This window comes from Mustela erminea, chromosome 14, assembly GCF_009829155.1.
Source record: "Mustela erminea isolate mMusErm1 chromosome 14, mMusErm1.Pri, whole genome shotgun sequence".
Taxonomy (NCBI): domain Eukaryota; kingdom Metazoa; phylum Chordata; class Mammalia; order Carnivora; family Mustelidae; genus Mustela; species Mustela erminea.
Genome location: NC_045627.1, coordinates 8,348,771 through 8,356,390, shown reverse-complemented (window position 1 = coordinate 8,356,390; position 7,620 = coordinate 8,348,771).

The following is a 7,620-nucleotide window of genomic DNA, read 5'->3' as shown; positions in this document are numbered from 1 at the left end:
CCTGTGGCCACCAGAGGGCGTGTGTGCTCTTATGGAAGACATGGCTCCACCTCTGCAGAAGGTAGAAGTTAGCCTCCTTTAGGACTTCCCTCACAATCTTAGACAACTTCTTCAAGGATTATTTACTGTAAAGATTCTTTGGGATCTACTGACAATTCACTGCAAGTGACAACCTAAGGTACTGGAGTGACTAAACGGTGTCCCTTCTTGCACATGCAGATACATACAATTATAAATGACTGAATGAAGGTGGACCCTCCCCTGACATGAGACACAAAATGAACCCCAAATGGGTCACAGACCTAAATTTAAGAGCTAAAACTATAAACCTCAGAGAAGAACACCTGAGAAGAAATATTCTTGACCAGGGACGCCTGGGTGGATCAGTTGGTTGGACGACTGCCTTCGGCTCAGGTCATGATCCCGGAGTCCCGGGATCGAGTCCCGCATTGGGCTCCCAGCTGCATGGGGAGTCTGCTTCTCTCTCTGACCTTCTCCTTGCTCATGCTCTCTCTCACTGTCTCTCTCTCTCTCTCAATAAATAAATAAAATCTTTAAAAAAATATTCTTGACCTTAGGTTTAGCATCTGTTTCTTAAGGATGACACCAGAATCAACAAGTGGAAGAACTGATACATGGGTAAATCTGTCACCAACGCAACTGCCTTTCCTGTGGGCTCCCCACGTGCTCCCAGGCACCAGGTAGGAACTATAGGAGTCATTCTTTCTACATCCTGCTTAGCTGTACCCATCACTATCTCTAATTTAGGGATGGAGTCTGTAGCTTCAGAGCCCTGCCTGGGGTCACCCAACTTCAAAGAGTCTGAGTAGGGGCTGGAACTGCTGTCTCTCTGCCACTGGACTCTGTGCTCCATTCACACGGTCCTAACATGGAATTCAGAGTTGTGCAAAGCTCCACATGCAAACCCCCAGGCCTAGAGACCTCACTGAACTCAGGGGACAGTGGTACCACTCTGGAGCTTGGCCTGGGTCTGTTTTATGACAATGGCAGATCTTGGCACTGAGGACTCTCCCAGTTCCATCCAGCCTTTGTCTGGGCAGGATGAGGTTTCTCCCTGGGTACCAGGCACAAAGGTTCATGTAAACTCAGAGTCGAGAAGTCCCTTCTGAAGCATCTGGAATGCAGCCTTCCTGTCAGGTGGGGCCAACAAGGGTAGGCAAGGCCTGTGTTCAAACCCTGCCTCTGCCTCAATGTGGAGTATGGAGAGGGGCAGTTTCATAACGCCTTGGTTTCCTTATTCATCAAACAGAGACAGCATTTCTACCTTCCTCATGGAATTGTTACAGAGATTGACTGACATGATTCATGTTCTCAAAGGACACACAGTCATCCCTAGCTCTACCTGCTTAGATTACCCACTGTGAGCCCACTGCTGCCATGGGCTCTGGGCCTCTACCTTACTCTGTCCCTTCTGCCTGGGAAGCCTGACTCCCTCTGACTCAGTTGTCTTTCCAGAAAGCCTTCATCCCCTCCAGTATGGGCGATCTGTCCCTCAGCTGGGATCCCACAACACTGGTCCTCATCCATCAGACCCAGGCTAGCCCTGGGTAAGGATCTCACCCAAAGCTTGCGTCCTGGACATGGACAATACTCAGTGTGGAGACTGTCAGTCTGGAGCTTCCTAAATTGTCATCTGTTTTTGGAACAAATGCTGGGGTGCCTTGTGATGGGGATCTTTCCCTCCAAAGCAGGCAAATGAGCAGCCCCCACTTCCATCACGACTGTCTCCTATCTCACCCTATCATATAATCATTGGTACATAGCATCTTGGGCTTCCTTGCTTGCCAGGATACCAGAACCTTTTGACGGTCAGAGTTGAAAGTATTTTCTGGAGGTAAATTGGTTTTTGATGGACTTTTGGTAGGATGAAGACTGACCACTCCATACAAACCTACAGAGAGCCTGTGCCCCTGACCAATAGGGCAGTCCAGCCCATGGCAGCCCTTCCCCTAGTTCTCAGAGCTCTCTTTTCTCACTGAGTCCCCATTCACTCGTGTTTCTCTCTCTTCCTGCAGGGAGAGCCCCAGATGTCCTTTCTCTAAGATGTACCTTCTGTGCCTGGTGAGCTCCATCTTGTGGCAGAGAAGACAGGGGTTACTACCATGGTTTCTGCAGAAGCTTCAGATTATGTGGACGCCCCTTATGCAACAATGTGGCAAGAGAGGGATCTCCCCCTTCTTCTCACATGGTGTCTTGAGCTGGAAGCACAGCTTCCTCTCTCACACAAGCTGAATTTGAGGGATACCAAGGTTGGGGCAGGCAGGGGTATGGGGCCATGGCTAGAGGAGCCTGAGGGCTGTGTCAAAACCCTTTGTAAATGCTCTCTCCATCCTGCAGTCCATGAGCAGCCCGTGTGCTTTTAAGGGCCTCTCTTGTTCACACAGGTTCAAGTGGCTTTTGCCATTGCCAATAAAACTACATCTGGATGAACACAAGTCTGTAACTCACTGACCTGCGCTGTCCTTAGAGGCTCTTCCCTCAGAGGATGTCATCCAGCCAGGAAATACAAGGAGCAACCTGATGGGAGTGGCCTGGTCTGCACTTCCCTGCTGGCCAGGAGCAGGCCGTGGTTGCTCAGGTTAGAATCTGAGTTAGAGCACAAGGGGCTGGAGTGGCTGAAGCATATCACCAGACAGGGCCTGGGTGATGTATTCCAGGATATGGGGCAGGGATGCTTGTGGGGGATGACACATGAGGGGGGTGTGGGAAAGCTCTTCCCTGCTCTATGGTCACTCCCACTACCAATGGCTCACTTCTGGTTTCTCCTTATGGTTTCAGGTCTCATCTATAGACTCCAGATTCCTCCTTTCCCAAGGAAGGCTGCCACTGGATTAAGAGAGTGCAGATGGAGGAGCCTGCAGCATGTCCTCCAAAAATGTGGTTAACGTGTGTTCCAGAAATGGTGCTTATAGGAATCAGACATAAAGAACAGAGATTTGTGACACAGATGTACTTATTATTTTAATGATGTGAGTCAAACAATTGGAAATGGCTCAGTTGTTCAACAGATGGTGCTTTGAGTGCTGTCACTGAGAATGTCCAAGGGGACAGCAGCGACCGTGCCTATCCACTGTAGGGACATCAGGTAGAACAAGAGCTCAACCCTAAACTCTCCCTGCCACACCCCCACCCAGTCTTTGCAGACACACATGCGTGAAAGCAAGCACACACGAAATCCAGAGGGAAAAGCATGGAAACTGGACACCATCCATTATGGGTGATTATTCCATGGAAGAAGGAATGTGTCTTCATTTATTCATATTTAAATCATTATTTTACCACATAGATATAGTCGGCCTAAACCTAAAGAACTATCTACTTTATATCCTGACTTGTTAGTAAAAAATGGGAAGATTTAAGATGTAATGTTAACATTTTTATAATGTGCCCACTAAAATAGTTTAAATGTGGCCTATGCAGGAAAATGAAATGATTTAAAGGTGTCTCATGGACCCAGACATCTCCCCGGTTTCTGCTTTTCAAGGTGTCCTTATGAAAAGGAACACAATTCCAGGTAACGAAAGTAGTTCATTTTGGGGCTTCCCATGATGATTGCTGTTTCAGAAACATTCGGTGTAATAAAATGCTTTTTTTAATAAAAAATTGAAAAAAAAGATTTTTGTATCTTTCCTACGTTCTGTAGCCAGACAGAGAAGGCCATAATGTGGGATACCAGGCACATGAAAATCCCAGATGAAGAAAAGTACCAAAGACAGAGAGAAAAGCAGTGGTTGCCAGGACTCGGGTGAGGCAATGAGCAGTGAGTGATACATAGCCCAGGTTTCCCTGTGATGGAAATATTCCTCAAGTAAAAGGTTGTGAAACACTCTTAAAGTGCTTAATGGCACCTCCAAATACCGCTGAAAAGGATCAGAGTAAAATTTTATGTAAACTCAAATTCTACTTTATTTAATGAACAAAATCCATTAAGCCATTACAAGTGTATCCAAAACACAAGAATTACAGAGAGCAATGACAGAGGAGGAGAAACCATCCTTAGGGTTCCAGTCAGAAAGAACTGCTGCTTGGGGGCTGAGGGTGGTGGTTCCACTTAGACAGGTGCTGGCTCAAGCCCTTGTTGACCTCAATAGCAGGGGCTAGACTCTGCTTGACCTCCAGGTCAGGAAAAAGAGCTGGTGGCTCTTCCACCTCAGAAGAGTGAATTAGAGCCCTGACTACCACCCACACTTGTCCCAATAGGGCAAATGGAGTCACCATTCTTCTTAACGTGAGAGCACCAGCACCAGGGAGGGTTAGGGCCACCTTTGTCTCCAAAGATAAAGCAGATGCCAGAGTGTGAGTTGGGGCGAGTTCCTGATGTAGGATGTTGCTCCAGACATGGTGCTGTATCTCCATGAAGAAAAAGTATCATCAGCATGATTGAATTCCCATGTCCCTTCTAAATAAAGAAACTTTATTTAGTTACTTACCCCACCTTCACACTTAAAGGAAACTTTCCCCACCACTCAATGTTGCCTGCATCCAAGAAACAATCCCTGTGAAGTCTCCATGACTGAAGACCACCGGGGCTGGGATCTGAGACTATTTACTGCTCTCTGCCCGACTACACTCTATGGAGGCTTGCTTGGTGTGGCCCACCCTGTACCCTCCTCAGGCCCACATCAGTCACCACCAGTCCTTCTCACCCACAGCTTCTGGCTCAGTGGGCTCAAGGTGCTGCAACTGTGTGAGCAGAAGCTGGGCACGGTGCTCCTGGTCTGAGCCTGGCATACAGAGCCCCATGTATGCCAGCAGCATATTGAGGCTGGGAAATTCTGGGGGCTGTAAAAATGTTCAGAGTATTTTTCTAGCCATGTGTCCAAGATGGAGGAGGAGATGCCCTGGGGATAGACAGTTAGGAAGAGGAATCAGGGGATAGGGAACCCTCCCAAATGAATATCCTAGGGAACCCTGTGGGAACCTGGGTCATTGGGCATCCAGCTTCCATCAGAGTCCAGTCCTATTCCTTGTCCACATGTGATCTGGCAATCCTGCCTGAGACAGGCCTGGTTACAAACAGGCTGGCAAGAGCCTCAATGAGTGGGAGATCTTGATGAATGGTGGGACCATTTCTGTCCTTCATGGCAGATCTGGACACACTCCTCAGTCGGTCTCCTTGTGCACTTGCCACATGAACTAAACTAAATGTGCCCATGGAGGGGTGGCGTCTGGCCTCTTAATTACCCTGATTGCACACACCACTGCTTTCTGAAGATCCAACCAAGGAGGGAGCAAAAGGATTCTGTCTCTAGCCAGGCCTTCCCAGGACCTTCCCAATGCTTCAAAAGTTACCTCCTGTGCCCATGTGCTTCCTTATTCACTAGATGCCATGAGTGGGTCTCCTTCCACTGACACTAATCTCCCACAGGGTTTGGAATATCTGGTGTCTATCCTCTCACTGGGTCTCCTGAGCACCCTCTGAGCACCCAGTGACCAGGTTCCAACATATTGCTGAGTGTGCTGGTTCCACAGACTCTCTTCTAGGTCCCAGGATTGGGATAAAGACACAGGTGTGTGGGGAGGTGCAATGATGGGGAATGACTCTCTTAGGGACTAAAGCTGTCCTCTCTTCCCCATGCCCTCCCACAGTACCCACACCCACAGCTCCCCTGGGCCCCTTCCTTTCTCCAGAAGAAACTCTCAGACCTTCACACTTAAGGAGGAATCACAGATGTGTGTGATGAGGATCCAAGAATCCCTCCAACTCATAGTCCCCTTGTGTCGCCCTTGGCCCGCAAGAACGACAATCAGCCTGGTATGGTGTTAATGCTTCATCCCTTTTATTTCGTCAACTTCCCTAGCTTATATGCAGCAGGGTGACCAATAAGGGGCAAAGCAATGGGGAGAGCCAATGAGAGTCCTGTTACTATGCTGATTAAATTTGAAACAGCCAATGACTATGTCCTCCTTTAGGCGGGCTTCACCAGAACGTTCGTTGTTTACTTGCAGCGTATTTTGCTGGCAGTGAGCTAAGTGCCATCTTGTAATGGCGGGGACTTTCCCGGCCGGAGGCAGTCCCCGACACCCTTGCTGCTCTGGTGGAGAGGGAAGGCCCTCCTGCATCAGCTGAAGATCACTCATGTTTCACTGCTCCTGGCCTATGTCCGCTTCATCACAGCTGGAGGAAATGCACCCATATCTAGAGGAGGCCAGGGGGCATCACATGAAATGTCCTATAGATGCTACCTCTCATTGTGCCCAATATCACAGTGACTCCTGACTACTCTGGAGACTAGGGCTGCCGTCTGCTCTGCACAGCATTCTCAGTCAAGTCCTAGAGAAGCACCTGCACCTAGTGGGGCTTCCCGAATACTTGCTGAATGAAAGGGCCCCAACCAGCCCGTCACAGGTATCTGAGTGGGCCTTCGAACACCTCTGAACCCTGGGGATCCCCAGACACAGACCCCAAATGGAGTCTCGGATCGGTCTTTCAAATGGCAAAACAGCCCAACTCAAGATCATAGAGATAGTGAGGGATGAGGCAGAGGCTTCATCATGGCAATCAGGACAATAATAAAGGAGGACAACCACAGGCTCTCTAGCACACCTTTGCACAGGCCGAGGTACCCAGGTGCACTTTCCTTTCAAGACTTCGTGAGTCCCTAACATAACTCTGGCCCAGTCAGAAGAGCAAACTGAGGCTCAGGAAGTTTGGGGACATTTCCATGACTCACAGCAAGTGGTGGCCAAGCCCAACTGGGCCATTAGGGACAGGGTGCTCACCTTGCAAACAGGAAGTCCAACACCTCCTGGGTAGTGGCAATGGCTCGTTATGTGCCCAGGAACATGTAGGCATAGCTGAGGTCTCTTCCTAGGAAATTAGGCACCAGATGTTGTGTTTGCTTCTTTAGCAGGTTGGCCAGGCTTGTCCATAGCACACAGGTCTCACTCCTCCTCATCAGTGATCCTATTTCGCCTGATGTGAAACAGAGGAGACATGAGTCAGTTCTGTAGCCAGCAGGAGGGTTAGGGCTTGAAGCACAGATTGAAACCCCAAGATGCCAGTGTCTTATGGCAAGAGGTGGGACAAGAGGTCCCACAGTCATAAAAACAATCAGGTGACTGGGTGGCTCCTTGGCTTAATCCTAGGAGTCATGGTTTTGGCTCAGCTCATCATCTCAATTTCTTGAGATGGAGCTCCTTGTAGGGCTGTGGACTTAGGGCAGAGTTGGCTTGAGGATACTGTCTCCCCCTCTGCTTCTCCCCACTCTCCCCCTGCCTCTCTCAAATAAGTCAACAAATCAATCAATTAACAAATCTTTAAGGAAAAAGAAAAACCTTTCTTGGTAGACATACAAAGAACTGAAGTCCGTGAAGTCTGACCTTGATAGTATCTCAGGTCATTTCGTGAACTGAGTATTGATAGCAACTCCCCGCATGAACGGCATCAATCCTTTGGTTTCTGATAACAGATTCCATTCTTGAGAGGAGAACACAGAGACATTTTCTTAAGTGAGACAGCTCAGGATATTATGGCATGTAGGATGTTCAGTGTAGCACTATGATTTAGCAACAAAAGAGAAGCACATCAAAGTCCTGCATCATTGAAGGGCTCAGTGGTTGTGACAAATGAATGGCCTTCTGGAATGTTGTGTAGCA